Raw genomic sequence first — 14562 nt, forward strand, 5'->3', positions numbered from 1 at the left:
AATTTGGAAACATTTTTGTTAGGTCTCAAAGTCATAATAGGGTAATAAAGCAAAAAGGGCCTAAAGGAAAGTTCCTTCCAAAGACCAGTATGAAGGCTATAAACTCCCAAAACCATACACAGTCATTCCAACATGTATCAGAAATATGCCTGTTTACCGTATCTATTAACATTGCACTGGGTCATGGACGGCCTCAGAAAGATCTGATGCTTCTGTTTACGGGCTCAAAATGCGTTGTTTTCAATGGGTTTAGGACCGCCCGTTGTCCTTAAGGGGTTAAACAAATGCAACTCCATATATCTGACCAATCCTAAGTACATAGCTTATATTTGCCTTAATATTTGTCCTAGGGAGGTAGAACATAACTTTAGAATCACTCCTTTTCTAAAATGTATTTTTAATGTTTCTAAAGTGGCATCTGTAACATTGATTTGTAAATTCCAGTATTTAAGACAATAGGGTAGAACATTACCGTCTACTCAATCATTTTTCATATATGCTTTTATTAGAATGTAATTCTTTTTTAGATATGCTTTTAATAAAATGTATTTTTCATGTGGAATCTATAATGTTGATTTCTGGTATTTAAGACTAGACAGTAGGTGAAAACATACCCCCGCACACCCAAAACACATGTAAAATTGGCCCGGCACTTTAACTTGTTATAGCCTTTATTACAGAAAAATAATCATACAGCCTAGAGGCCCAGATTCTATGTAGGGCCCAGAGCTCTAATGTATAATTTGGCTGTTGCACCGGCCACATTATGCAGGCATTATGTGGCAGGTGCTTAGTAGGGTCACATGTGAATCTCTTGAGTTTAGCAGTACACATGAGACTTCCTTTGGAGAAGAATGCCACAAGGTTATTTTTAAACATGCTGGCTTCCTTTAAAAAAAAAGAGAAAGCTAGAGATCAATCTGTATATAAAACACTACAAATGAAGTTCTGATCATTGCCTTTCACCAGGAAGCCCCTTGAATAGTAGCGTATATATATACCGTATTGGCCCGAATATAGGCCGCACTTTTCCCCCCCACTTTAAGTCTTTAAAGTGGGGGTGCGGCCTATATTCGGGGTCTAGCGCTCGACGCCCGGGACATGTAGTTCCGGGCGCCGGGCAAGCAGCAGGGTTAGGATACAGATCCCCCGCAGCGGTGCAGGGAACCCGTATCCTACTCTCTGATACGCTAAAACAGCCTCCCCTGCCGGCACTTTCCATGGGGGGAGTGCTGGCACGGGAGATTGTCTAAGCGCATTGTGCCGTCAGCGGATGTTGTTTACGCGCATCGCCGCAGCCAGTGAATGTCCGCACGATGCGTTTTAACTCTGCCCCCCCCCCGAATTACCAGAGCAGACTCCCGGGTGTCTTGCGGGGCCAGCGGGGGACATCTACGCAATACACGTATACAACTTCCGGTGCCAGCACTTCCGCTGAGTGCCGGCACCTGGAGTTGTATACGCGTATTGCGTAGATGTCCCCCTCCGGCCCTGCAAGACACCCGGGAGTCTGCTCTGGTAATTCGGGGGGGGCAGAGTGGCAGCATATCTCGAGGGGGGGAGGACAGAGTGGCAGCATATCTCGAGGGGGGAGGACAGAGTGGCAGCATATATGGGGGGGCAGAGTGGCAGCATATCTCGGGGGAGACAGAGTGGCAGCATATTTATTATTATAAAAAAAGCACCAAACTTTTAGGGTGCGGCCTATATTCGGGTGCGGCCTATATCCGAGCCAATACGGTATATATGGTGTGGACACAGGAACCATGAATGCTGGTTTGGGTAGCAGGCACCCATGGCGGCACCAACAGAGCAGGGCCGGTTGGGAAGATAGCAAACTCCTTCTAACCAGCCCAACATTAAGGGAGCGCCAGGTCTGTCACTTCAGACTTTGGCTTCCGTGCTCCCTAATCACTATGCGCTAGCAATTGATACCGAGTGCCGGGATATGAAGTCTAGTGATAGTGGTGCACCAAAGCAGAGGTCTGGAGTGACAGACCTCGCGCTCCCATGACAGAATAGAAGACAGAAGATGAAAGAGGAGAAAGGTAAGACATAGGGGGTAGGAGATGGGGAAAATTATTTTTGTGTGTATGGGCAGATGTCTATAAGGGCAGTGTATGTGGATATGTGTGTTTGTAAGCAGGCGTGTGTGAGGGCAGTGTATGTGTGTGTGTATGGACAGGCGTGTGTGAGGGCAGTGTATGTGTGTATGGACCGGCGTGTGTGTGGGCAATGTATGTGTGTATATAGGCAGGTGTGTGTAAGGGCAGTGTTTGTGGGGGCAGGCGTGTATAAGGGCAGTGTATGTGTGGGTGGGGGGCAGGTCTGTGTGTAAGGGCAGTATGTTAGTGTACATGCATAGGTTCTTTTATGGGTTTTGGAAATTATGGGGAACAACATGACCCATTCCTTTTTCCAAACTTGACATTTTCAAATTTTATTTTCTGGGGCATATACCTCTGTCTGATGTTTTTTGTCCTGGCATTGCCTAGCAGGCACGTCTCATTTTAGAAAATGTTACAAAATAGAGAAACACACAACCTTATAAGTAGGGATGCACCGATACTGGCATTGGTATCAGTGCCGATACACAGGAGTTGCACGAGTACCGGCAGACCCACATTCAAAACAGCCGCTGAGTGACTGCGAGCGGGATTGAAAGCCGCCTCCTCCAGCCGCCAGCACCTAATGAAATTAAAGGGGCTGGCATTCACGCACCACGCTGCCCAATGGCCGTTGCTCAGCACTTCGTCCCACGTCTTATAAGGAGTGGGACGAAGAGCAGAGGTACGGCCATTGGGCAGCGTGGTGCGGGCACGCCAGCCCCTTTAATTTCATGACACCAGGGAGTCAGAAGCAGTGGTAAGTCGGGGGGGGGGGGGTTATATGGGGGGCATAAGGCAGAGTGCCCCATGATATGCCTTTAACCCCCTTTATGCCACTCTGCCTCTAGAAATGCCTTTTAACCCCCTATATGCCACTCTGCCTCCAGAAATGCCTTGTACCTTTATATGCCACTCTGGCATATAGGGGATTGAAGGGCATATCATGGGACAGAGTGGCATATAGGGAGGTATAAGGCATTTCTGGAGGCAGAGTGGCATATAGGGTGTTAAATGGCATATCATGGGGCAGAGTGGCATATAGGAGGGTATAAGGCATATCAGGGAGGCAGAGTGGCATATAGGGGTATAAGGCATATCAGGGAGGCAGAGTGACATATAGGGGGGTATAAGGCATTTTTGGGGGCAGAGTGGCAAGCCTGGGGCAGAGGTGCATAACTGGGGGGGGCAGGTTGGCAAATAAAAGGAAATAAAAACAAAAATTAAAAAAACTATCGGTTATTGGTATCGATGAGTACTTGACAAAAAATATCGGTACTTGTACTCGGTCTCAAAAAAAATGGTATTCACTACCATGGTGCATCACTACTTAAAAGCATAAAAAGAATAAAAATTCAGGTTCCCGGGTTGCTGCTAGAATAATAACGACCAATAAGTACCCAAAACAAAGCAAGAATTCTGTACATACGCAGCACACACCATTCAAAACAACACGTATCTAAGAAATAAATATTGGGGATTCCATCACATTATATGGCCATATATCGCTTTACCCGCCACAATGTCAAAGTATCTCAAGTTTGGCCTAATTTTTCATGTCTATATTGCTTAACAGGGAGATTAATCAGTGGAACTGCACTGCACTTAAACCCAAAAGAGACTCTCAAGCGTTTTAAAGCATTCTCTGGACACCATTAGTGAGGCACCTGTGTGGCAGGAGGGGCTGCTGAACCCTAAGGTTTGGTTAGAACCTGCAAATATGCATATGCAAATATAGAGGAGGAGGAGTGCACAACCTAAAAAGCATAAATTACATAAAAATTCAGATTCCTGGATTGGTGAATAATAATAACTCCTAAAAACTAAGTTTGTAATGAAAGTACAGTAGTTAAAATAAAACTGTCAGTGTAGAAATATGAACATAATCACTATGTTATGGTGCATAGACAGCTACTTTTTTACATGTTAAAAATGTTAGTGTTGCATTAAATACAGATACAACCCAGTATAATAATAATAAAGCAACTTATTGTATATAACTCGTAAATGAGTGCACAGAACATAAACAATTCCAGAGTACTGAGTAAAGATTTTTTTAAACACTACATGAATGAGAGGTAAGAGGTAGAAGTAAGCTACTTCACTAGTGTTCACATGGAAATGATCATAACTTTTTTTTTATAGAATCTGATACCTGTGCCATCACAAGTGGAATTATGTATCAAAATGTTTACTGTATGAAATTTGACCCTCTTTTTGCTTATTCATCTTTATTTCTCGCTACACTTTTCTCTGTGGGAAAGAAAGCTTTAACCCCTTAATGACAAAGCCCGTACATGTACGGGCTCAAAATGCATTGTTTTCAATGGGTTTAGGGACCGCCCATTGTCCTTAAGGGGTTAATGTAAACTCTGGGGAAATGAAGAAAGGGCAGGGCAGAAGGGTGAAAAAAATGAGTGTGCATATCTTTAAATACCCAGGACTTAATCTGACACCGCAGCGTCAGTGAAATCCTGCTCACTCTCAGGATGGCTGGCAGCAGGTGACACCTGTTCAAGGAAAAACATGGATTAAAAAAAAACTTGTCCAAGATTCATGTTCAGTTTGCAGAGGTTGCATTAAAGGGCAGAGAGGAAAGCCTCCTTTTACTCCTTGCTGCCAGTACTGAGCTAACATTTAACAAGGAATCTACCATAAAGAAATCCTACTGTTAAATTTGAGCTATGTGACTTGCTTAGGATATGGATTTCACTACTGCAATAAAGTTACAAGCTCCGTTGCTGGGTTGATACCGGCAGTAGGCCGTGTGGATAGGGCCCATATTGACCAGCTACCTTTCCCTAACTGTCTGCCATGTCTTTGAGGCCTTTATGCTGAAGCAATGCTATTATCAGGGACTGTTTTATAAAAAAAATCCTTTATGGACTAGATTCTGAAATTTACTTGGTATTTTTGTTCCTGTTTTAAACCTCTTCTTTACCAGGGCTTCCCTTCATAGTGACAGAAGATGTTTTGCCACACCTTTCTTCGATTGTGATTCCCTCTTTATGTTCAGCAAAATCCCCTGAGTAGTAAAATAACCCCCTACCCTATTTCTTTTTCGTTATTTTCAAACTTTTGTGTTTTGGCACTATTTCTAGTGGGATGCATACGAGGTGTTTGGACAGCTATTGTAACTTTTTTTTTTTTTTTTTTTTACAATTTTTTGCATTAGTTTATTATTATTTTTATTTCTTTTTAAACTTTTTTTTATCTGGAGATCCATTTGGGGTCTTTAAAAAACCCCAGACATCTCTTTGGAACCAGATGGTACCCCTTATGATGTCATGATTACATCACTGGGGTCAATTTAGTTATTCATTTTCAACCATACCACCACCTAAATTAACCCTAAAGATCCCATCAACCATAACCACCCCTAAATTAACCCCAAAGACCCCATTAACCATAACTGCCCCTAAACTAACCCTAAACAGAACAATAACCATAACCTCCCCTAACTTTCAGCAGCCAAAATATTAATTTTATACTTACTGTTAGATGAGTTGCTGAGCAGTGTGGACGCTATAAGGAAAGGAGCGGGGCCAATTGTCAGTGTGACTGCAGGGAGGGACTGGGAAGCAGAAAGGGGCGTGGCCAATCGTCAGTGTGACTGCAGGGAGGGACTGGGAAGTAATAACTGCTGTGGGGGCGTTCGATGGGTGTTTGGGGCGGCGTTTTTTTGTCGCCGAAGGCAGTAGCCTTGTCTGCCTCGCAGCAGATACATTACTGCCTAAACCAGCGATGCTGGCTTCTGCTGATATGAGAGAGTCCAGCCTGTCTTATTGGCATTTCCTTGCCGATGCAAAAACCAAACTGTGTACTATTATGACCACGTCATCTAGACTATGTTTTTAATGTGATTAAAATATCTGCATCATAATTCCTCTCGATTTGCTAAGTTAATGTTTCCCTTTGCTAACAGCTTTTGGAAGAAGAAGTCATCAGGACAAGAATTTTTTCTAGTAATTCTGAGTTTGTAACTCACAAATCTCTGCTTCCTTAAGATAAGATAATACCTTTTCTGCGCCAAACACACATGTGATAAAGGGTTGGCAAAGTGGGCCCAGTATCGTACCTGGCATAAGGGGAAGATGGTCCACTCTAGGTTCCACTCATCAGGGGTGACTGGTGGGCCAGCTGAGTAGATGTCCGTGGCCTGGGGCCACCTAATGCAGCTTACCGATGTGGAGCTCGTACACTGTGTTTGCCCCGGGCTGCAAAGATATATGTGTGGCCCCAGTGCAGCTTGGACGGCCCCTGGACCAGTGAAAACTGCAGAAGAGGTAAGGGGATGCGGGAAGCTGAATGGGTGAATGAATGAATGAGTGGGTGTTTAGAGGCAGAAATGGGACAGGCAGGCTATTTGGGGGGCAGAGGTGGCACAGGCAGGCTGTTTGGGTGACAGAGGTGGCACAGGCAAAATGTTAAAGGGGGCAGAGGCCTACTATGTCGATGTCTGGCTTAGTACATAGTGATGGGGGTTATGCTACACTACTGTTAATGTCTGGCTCAGTGTATAGTGATGGGCATTATGCTGAACCACCATCAATGTCTGGCTCAGTGTAAAGTGATGGAAGTTATGCTGTACCATATCTGTTCAGCAAATGTTATTTATTTAAACTTATTTAATTTACTTATAATATAAAAATTTTCACATTTCTATTTTTTCAGTTGACATACAGTTTACAAATTTGTGAAATAAATGTTTTTTGTTGTTGTCTTTACATTTTAAGGTGTGGGGTGGGTGCCACATACAGGACCTGCCCCGGGTACCAAATCCTGCCCCTGAGTTTGCCCCAGAAGCCAATTATCTCATACATGATGGCTTTGAGGACCTCCTCTCCATTTCTGTACTATAGAGAAGGCTGCTGATTGGCTCCTGGGCAATGCACCACATGCTGCCATCTGTTGTAATATCGGATGGTTGTCATTTGGAAAAAAAACAAACTCACACAAATCTTGGCCACACTCCAGCCGCCCCAAACGCTAATGCTCCTCCAGGTGCCACAGCGCAGTTGGACTCACTCCAAGTCCGTTCCTCACAATTATACCAGCAAAAGAGCAGTTGCTTGTCCAGAGGAAGCAGAAATCAGTACAGCAACAGGCGAGGTAAAATCAAAAAGCTTTATTCGTGTCCTTGCACAGCAACAAACATCACACTTGACGCGTTTCACACATCCGTGCTTCATTTAAAGCAATCTGCTATAATTAATTATTATTAATTATCATAAATGTTTGCAGAAGAGCAATCAAGACAACAGCTTAAAAGTCTTGTTAAATAGGTTTATTCGTTAGAACAAACTAATTTATAAACAGCATTTATTCTAAAAAATAAAGCCAAAATGTAAAAGCCATATGTAAAAAACTAAGTACACTTATGATTCAACAGCTTGTAGAACCACCTCTAGCAGCAATAACATGAAGTAATCATTTTCTGTATGACTTTATCAGTCTCTCACATCGTTCTGGAAGAATTTTTTGGCCCATTCTTTTTTACAAGGTTGCTTCAGCTCATTGAGGTTTGCAGGCATTTGTTTATGCATAGCTCTCTTAAGGTCCCACCATAGCATTTTATTTGGGTTGAGGTCTGGACTTTGACTGGGCCATTGCAACACCTTAATTCTTTTCTTTTTCAGCAATTATGTTGTAGATTTGCTGGTGTAGTTGGGATCATCAGAAAAGCTTTTCTCCTGGCAACCCTTCCAAACAAACCATACCTGTTCAGTCTTTTTCTAATTGTGCTGTCATGATATTTAACGGTTAACACACCTGTAGAGTCGTATATGTAACTCTGACCTCTGCTGGGATCTCCACTCCTAGGAAGATTGGCAACTGTCTTGAATATTTTCCACTTTTGAATAATCTTTCTCACTGTAGAATAATGGACTTTAAATTGTTTGAAAATGGCCTTATCACCATTTCCAGATTGATGGGGAGCAACAACTGCTTCTCTGAGATCATTGCAGGTGTATTTTCTCCTTGGCATTGTGTTAACACACACCTGAATGCTTCAGACCAGCAAACTGCTAAAACTGCTGCTTTTATAGAGGTGGTCACATATGCTGATAATCAATTAATAAAGGACATTTGATTAGCAGCACTTGTCTGCTACTCAGCATTGTAATTCCTATGGAAGCAGCATGGCTTCTTCATTTTGGCTATATTTTTGTTGAATAAATCATAAAACGGTGTAATATTCCATGTGTTGTTGTTTTGTATTTACCTAATTTTTAGACCTGCTAAGGAACAGATGATTGTTATTATGTCATATGTAAAACCATATAAATCGAAAAGGGTGTACTTTCTTTTATGCTAAAAAAGGTTTAAGTGACATTCTCCAGTTAATCTTTATGAGCTTTTCAAACCCAATAACATAATGATTATGTTCAAATGTTTGTACATTTCAGCTACTGTCAGGCAAGTCTGCGGATGATATACGGTATAGATGTAAAATTTACTGGCAGTCTTTTTCAGTCCTTAGATTTAGGATGGCTTTATGCCTACGTTTAAATTCTCTTACTGTATTAGTCTCTACAATTCCTGATGGGAAGCTGTTCCTTTTATTTACCACCCTCTAAGTAAAGTAGAATGTCCTCACTTTACATCTAAACCTCTGCATTAAACTGCAGCTACATTCTTCTAACTTACTTAACCCACTTGCCATTTGGCTTGTCCCACCAGGAATGTGTACCCTGTAGAAGACTTTTGTATCATCTGCAAAAAGACCTACTTTACCATTAAGAGCTAATGTTTTTTTTTGCAGAGCCTGACCACACACTGTACACCAGCCCACCAGGCAGTTTCGGAGTGTACCAGATGGCGATTCCATGCATGACTACTGTATTTTCTTTGGAAGTGATCATACCATTGAATACATTATTTCACGCTGGTTCAGTGATATACTAGAAGACGTTGGGTGATCAAACACACAGTGGGCATGGTTTAAAGTTTTGCTATAGTAAATTTATCAACAATTGGCAATATTTAGCTATTGTGAAAATCTTTAAAGCAATTTCCAACATTATTTTGTCACTAATTCGCAAGACTGTATGTGTGAAGGTCATACCTGGAAACTTTGCAGGTTTGACCCTGCTTCCATAAGTCATTTTATTCTTTCTCCAGGCAGTTGAGTGGCATTTGGACATGCCCACTCACCCACATTTTGCATACGTCCTGCCAACTTTCCCCCATGCCTCACCCACATTATAGTGAAGAGAAAAGAAAACTAAGGTTACAGATGACAAAACTGATGCATACAGAACAATAATACTGTTATATATGAAGACATGACCTATTATGCATACTTATGCATCTATAGATCATCAGTGAATAGGTTATCTACAGATTATGTTATCTCTGGAAAAATAAGGTAATATCCTTTTTTATGTGCTAAAACAGAACCACAGTTGATGAACAATGCTAAAGGAACTTTCTGTTTAGGTGATCATGGTATGAAACGCACAGATTGTCTCCTCTGCTACCACCATACCTGGGAACTTCCAGTGCTTACTGTATAGATACCATATGACCAAAAGTATTTGAACACCCTTCCTAATTATTGAGTTTAGGTGTTTCAGCCACATTCATTGCTAACAGGTATATAAAATCAAGCACATGATCTCCAGCTATCTCCATAGACAAACATTGGAAGTATAATGGGTTGTACTGAAGAACTCATTGAGTTTAAATGTGGACCGGTCATAAGAGGCCACCTTTGCCACAAGTCATTTAATGAAATTGATGTCCTTCTAGTTCTGCCCCGGCCCACTATAAGTGATATTATTGTGAAGCGGAAGAGTCTAGAACAACAACTCAGCCACGAAGCAGTAGACCACTCACACTCACAGAGTGGTGCTGGTGAGTGCTGAAGCACAGATCATGAAAAAATAAAACATGCTCTAGAAGTACTGCAGAGCATCAATACTCTATGCTACCTTCTAAAGCACAGCAAACATAACATCCAAGGATATAATTGTTAGTTCCTTATTACTACTCTACTGTCCTTTTTTGTGCTCTGTTTTTGTGCTCTGTTATCATAAAATCCACAGGATGCATACTTTTAAAATATGTTTTCTTCTGATTTACCTAGTTACATAAATAGCTATAAGTAGCTTAAGAACAGCTAAAAGAGGTTTGTATTCCATCTCAATATCTACATTATTTATAAAACCTGTTTGAAATGTAGCGTAGAATAGTCCCATGTACAGTACCAACATTATATGTACCAAGTATTATATTTATACTGTGTGCAATGGAAACCCTGGGGCGTTTTAGATCTATGGGCCTATCAAAGTCTTAGGGAGGAGAAGGTAAACACACTATTTAGCCAATTCAAAGCAAATGCAAATCACTAGAACAAGATGGATTTAGACTCTGCCTATTTATTTAGTGTTGAGGTTAGGCTTTTATATATTTTGTGCATTAGTGCGGGTTACTTTATGACATTCTAAAAAAATAGGGAAATTTAGATACCTACAGTGCTAGCACCTCTTCAATCATGACTAGCTTGTTTATTTAAAGCAGCAGCAGTAGTTTGCAGAAAAGTTGTGTTTTTTAACCCTGGATCCGCAATGCATTATAAACATATTTAGAAGGGCTAAGCAGAACCTGAATAATGTTTAGTTCAATCAGTAAGGTGACTTTCAACAACTCGCCACTGATATAAATATGCTTTTTATAGAGCCATCTAAGCTATTCTTGGATCAGGAGCTCACTATGGTTTGCCCTCCATGATGTATTGTGAAGTCAGTGAGATGAAAATGCAACTGTCCTGCAAACCCTCCTTTCGACTCATTTCTTAGTTTGTAACCCCAAGAGTTCAGGCATCCATTATATCTGGGTTTGCCCAATAGTGTTTCTGCATTGTGATAAAGCATCTTTTGTTCTTGAATAAACATGGCCGGACGGGGAATGAAAAGCAGCCCTGGAAATATTTGGACACCAGCCCCATGTATCGTATTGCATGGTCGAGCTCTTGTGCCCCCATGCCACACCCCTTACACATGCCTATCTGAGCCACACTATTTACCATGCAAATAGCTATAAATCTTTCTTTTATATAAAATTTTTCCTTTACGATAACAGAATATCGCATTATTCTTTAAGTGTTAAAAGCCCAAATAAGTACCTGGGAACAGGCAGATTCTTAACTCCTCACCACCCATGTGTGCTGGATAAAGATGACATCAGAGCTCAGCAGATGTATAAGATAGAATCTTATGTGATGGGATTGGGAGTACATCTAAACACACACACATCAGGACAGGCTCTTCCACACTGACACCCAGAGACACACACACCCAGACACACATCCCAGCACTGCTCTGGCTCTGCCACACTGACATCCAAACACACACACCAGGACAGGCTCTGCTACACTGACACCCAGAGACACACACACACCAGGACAGGCTCTGCCACACCGACACCCAAACACACACACACCAGGGCAGGCTCTGCCACGACACCCAAACACACACACCAACACCCAAACAACAGGACAAAAAAAAATTACCTCAGCATCTGTAGCAGACTATGACAAATGTAAATTGGTAGGGCAAGTCAAGGAAGATGTTTGTGATGGATGTATGCAGAAAACTAGACCAGGGCAATGTGCATAATGGTGGCTACCTTTGGACAAAAAGCCAACCTTCAGCACTCACGAGAAATTAAAAGAAGAAAACTTCTTGGGTGGCATGGTCTGAAATGATGCCATTTCCTCTGAGCATTAAAAGGCAGGTATAAATACTAATGACTGTTAGAATACAGGTTAGCTTTTTGATTGTTGTTGATTTGAAGTTGTGATTCTGATCATTCCAACCTAACCCAAACCTATTCACAGAGCAATGCATTTTGTTGAAGAATCTCCTTTTATAGAACTGCCGGTATTGGATATAGGCTAGGCAAGTAGGATATACTTTAATTGGATAGACATAAAGCTATTCTTAATCCTATTCAAGAACAAGGACATTGTTAAGGTCTTTAGATCCAGAAAAATAGGCACATTCTGTATTTCTTTTTCTTAAGAAGAATGCATATGAAAGTGCTTACAAAGTATGGTCATATGTATTTGTTTAGAGGGCTCCATGGGACACTGGAGTGTCCATTTAATTAACTGTCCAGAATAACTATGGTTGGCCCTGCATAATGCATTAGATTAGCAATCAACATAGAGGAATCTATTTCATTAAATTGACAGTCTAATGTCCCAGGCAGCTTCATCAAAGAAAATGCTTGTTACAATAAAGTCCAGCATATTACCATTGCCTTACCATTCCTGAGTTTTCATTGTACTGAAGCAAATAATGTTTTATGTGGATTACTGTCTTGTTTTTCTGTGTTTTTCTTATAATTATTTGGTATTTTTTATATAAAATATTCTTAAAAATAACTTTCGAATCAAGTGCTTTTAACAAAGTAGAAATGTTTGGGATTTAAATTCATTATGCATCATTAGTAAAAACTGACATTAACAGAGGATAAATGTAACAAAGGGGATAGTTACCAGCTGTTTCCTCTAACTATTGGCTACTGTGTTTGAGGCAAAACATAATAATGCCATTTTCTGTTTTTCTTCATCAGCTGCCGGTTTTCTTCCTCTTTAACACAGGTTCTGCGTGGGAACAGCTGTGCCTTTTCCCTACAACAATTACTAACAACTACTAACATATAACCCAGAATACTGAATGACGTCATGTAACTCCTTTTACACTGATTGGACAGATAAATGGCACAGAAACAACAGGTGTGTTGTTAGGTAGGGACAGGGATTACGGACAACACATACACATGTCACCAAGTGTCAGGCTGGTATGATAGCTTTATACACCTGTTCAGATCCTTCACAAACTCACTTCTTACTCAGTTACTCCTTAATTAGTGTTTATACTTATTTTATCGGCATAAACTTCCTTCTACTACTGAAACATTGAAATACATTGATATTAATTACATAAATAGTATTGCTGCTGTATATGTGAAGTACAACTAAAATTACCCCCATGTTTTTGACAATCAAGGTAACTAATATAGGAGCTGCAGATTTCTATTCTATCCATTGATATATGTCTATGTAGTAGAATATTCATATTGCTGAAAGACACAGTGTGCAGTTTCAGTCAGCTTCACCAACACAGAATTCATATTAAAGTACCTTAATATATATTCTTTTACATGTAAGGAAAATAAAAAAAAAAAATAAAAACGTATCTTTAGGAGAAGATACATCACAACAAACAAGCTCCATTGACCTGTTCTCATAACAATGATTTTTCTCATGTGCGCTGGGGGTCTCGTTAGATCCAATGACCAAATCCCCACTACCCCTGACCCCTCATTGAGCCAGATCTTGAGTTGGCTGGCAGCAAGTATATCATGGGGACACAGGAGATATGTTTAGCCAGGGACCCCTCAAAAATGTAAGGGGTAGCTCACCTTCAATACACATTAAAGTACATATCATGACTAGAGTGTCCATTGCCATTTCAACCTTTAGATACAGATACAGGCTGTCAGATCGTTTTTTTAGGGGTTGTAAAGCAATCTTACACTGAAATGCTACTTGTATTTTAACCAGCATCGGGCATCTGTATGAGTACTGCATTTAAAGGCCAGACTAGCGATGAAGGGGTGCCCTGGCAAGGTCACAGGCCACGTGATGACATGCGTGTGGCCAATCTGCTGGTGAAGTGGTGTGTGTGTGGTTCTGTTAGCCAGCAGCGCACCGGGCATTTGGTCAGTGTGCCAGATGGCCACCCCAGCCCTGCTGCATAGACACTGGGATCACACATTAGCACATTTCCCTCTTGTAGCTAACGAGTTCTTTTGTAGACTTTTCATAGCCATTGGCATGGATTAATGCAAATTTTTAGACTATAAACTTTTTTTTTTTTAATATGTCAATTTTATGTCTAGCCTCATAGTTTAATACTGTTGGTTTATTACCTAAGTGAAGCATAACAGTAATAACAGTAATGAATGTGCCAGTGTAAAGGTGCCAACAACAGCTGTCTATTGTGTATCTCATAGAAACAACATACAGAGCACTTGGAAGCTGGGGCTATATTGCTTTCTATGATACAGGGAAGCCCCATTACTTTTCCATGGGCCCAAGGAAGTATTGTAGGTGTTTTATATTATATTGCATGCATATCCAGTAAACAGGCCCTAACAGATTTATCATTCGTATGTTTGTTTTAGATCCTAAAAGACATTTTAATTATTGCCGTCACAAAAATATTTGATTGACGGTACTTGTAATACACAAAATATTTGTCAGTGATTGTATCTGCAACTGCTGGGGCCTACAAGGGGGGTGTGTGCCTATACATATTGTAAGAAGGAAGAGGAGCTCCCTGCTGACGCAGCACTGCATGCCTGTTACAGAATTGTGGGGTGTCAAGTGACAAAGCAGATGGCATTTTATCACACATGGAAGGGACAGTCAAGCATAGGG

This window comes from Spea bombifrons, chromosome 12, assembly GCF_027358695.1.
Source record: "Spea bombifrons isolate aSpeBom1 chromosome 12, aSpeBom1.2.pri, whole genome shotgun sequence".
Taxonomy (NCBI): domain Eukaryota; kingdom Metazoa; phylum Chordata; class Amphibia; order Anura; family Pelobatidae; genus Spea; species Spea bombifrons.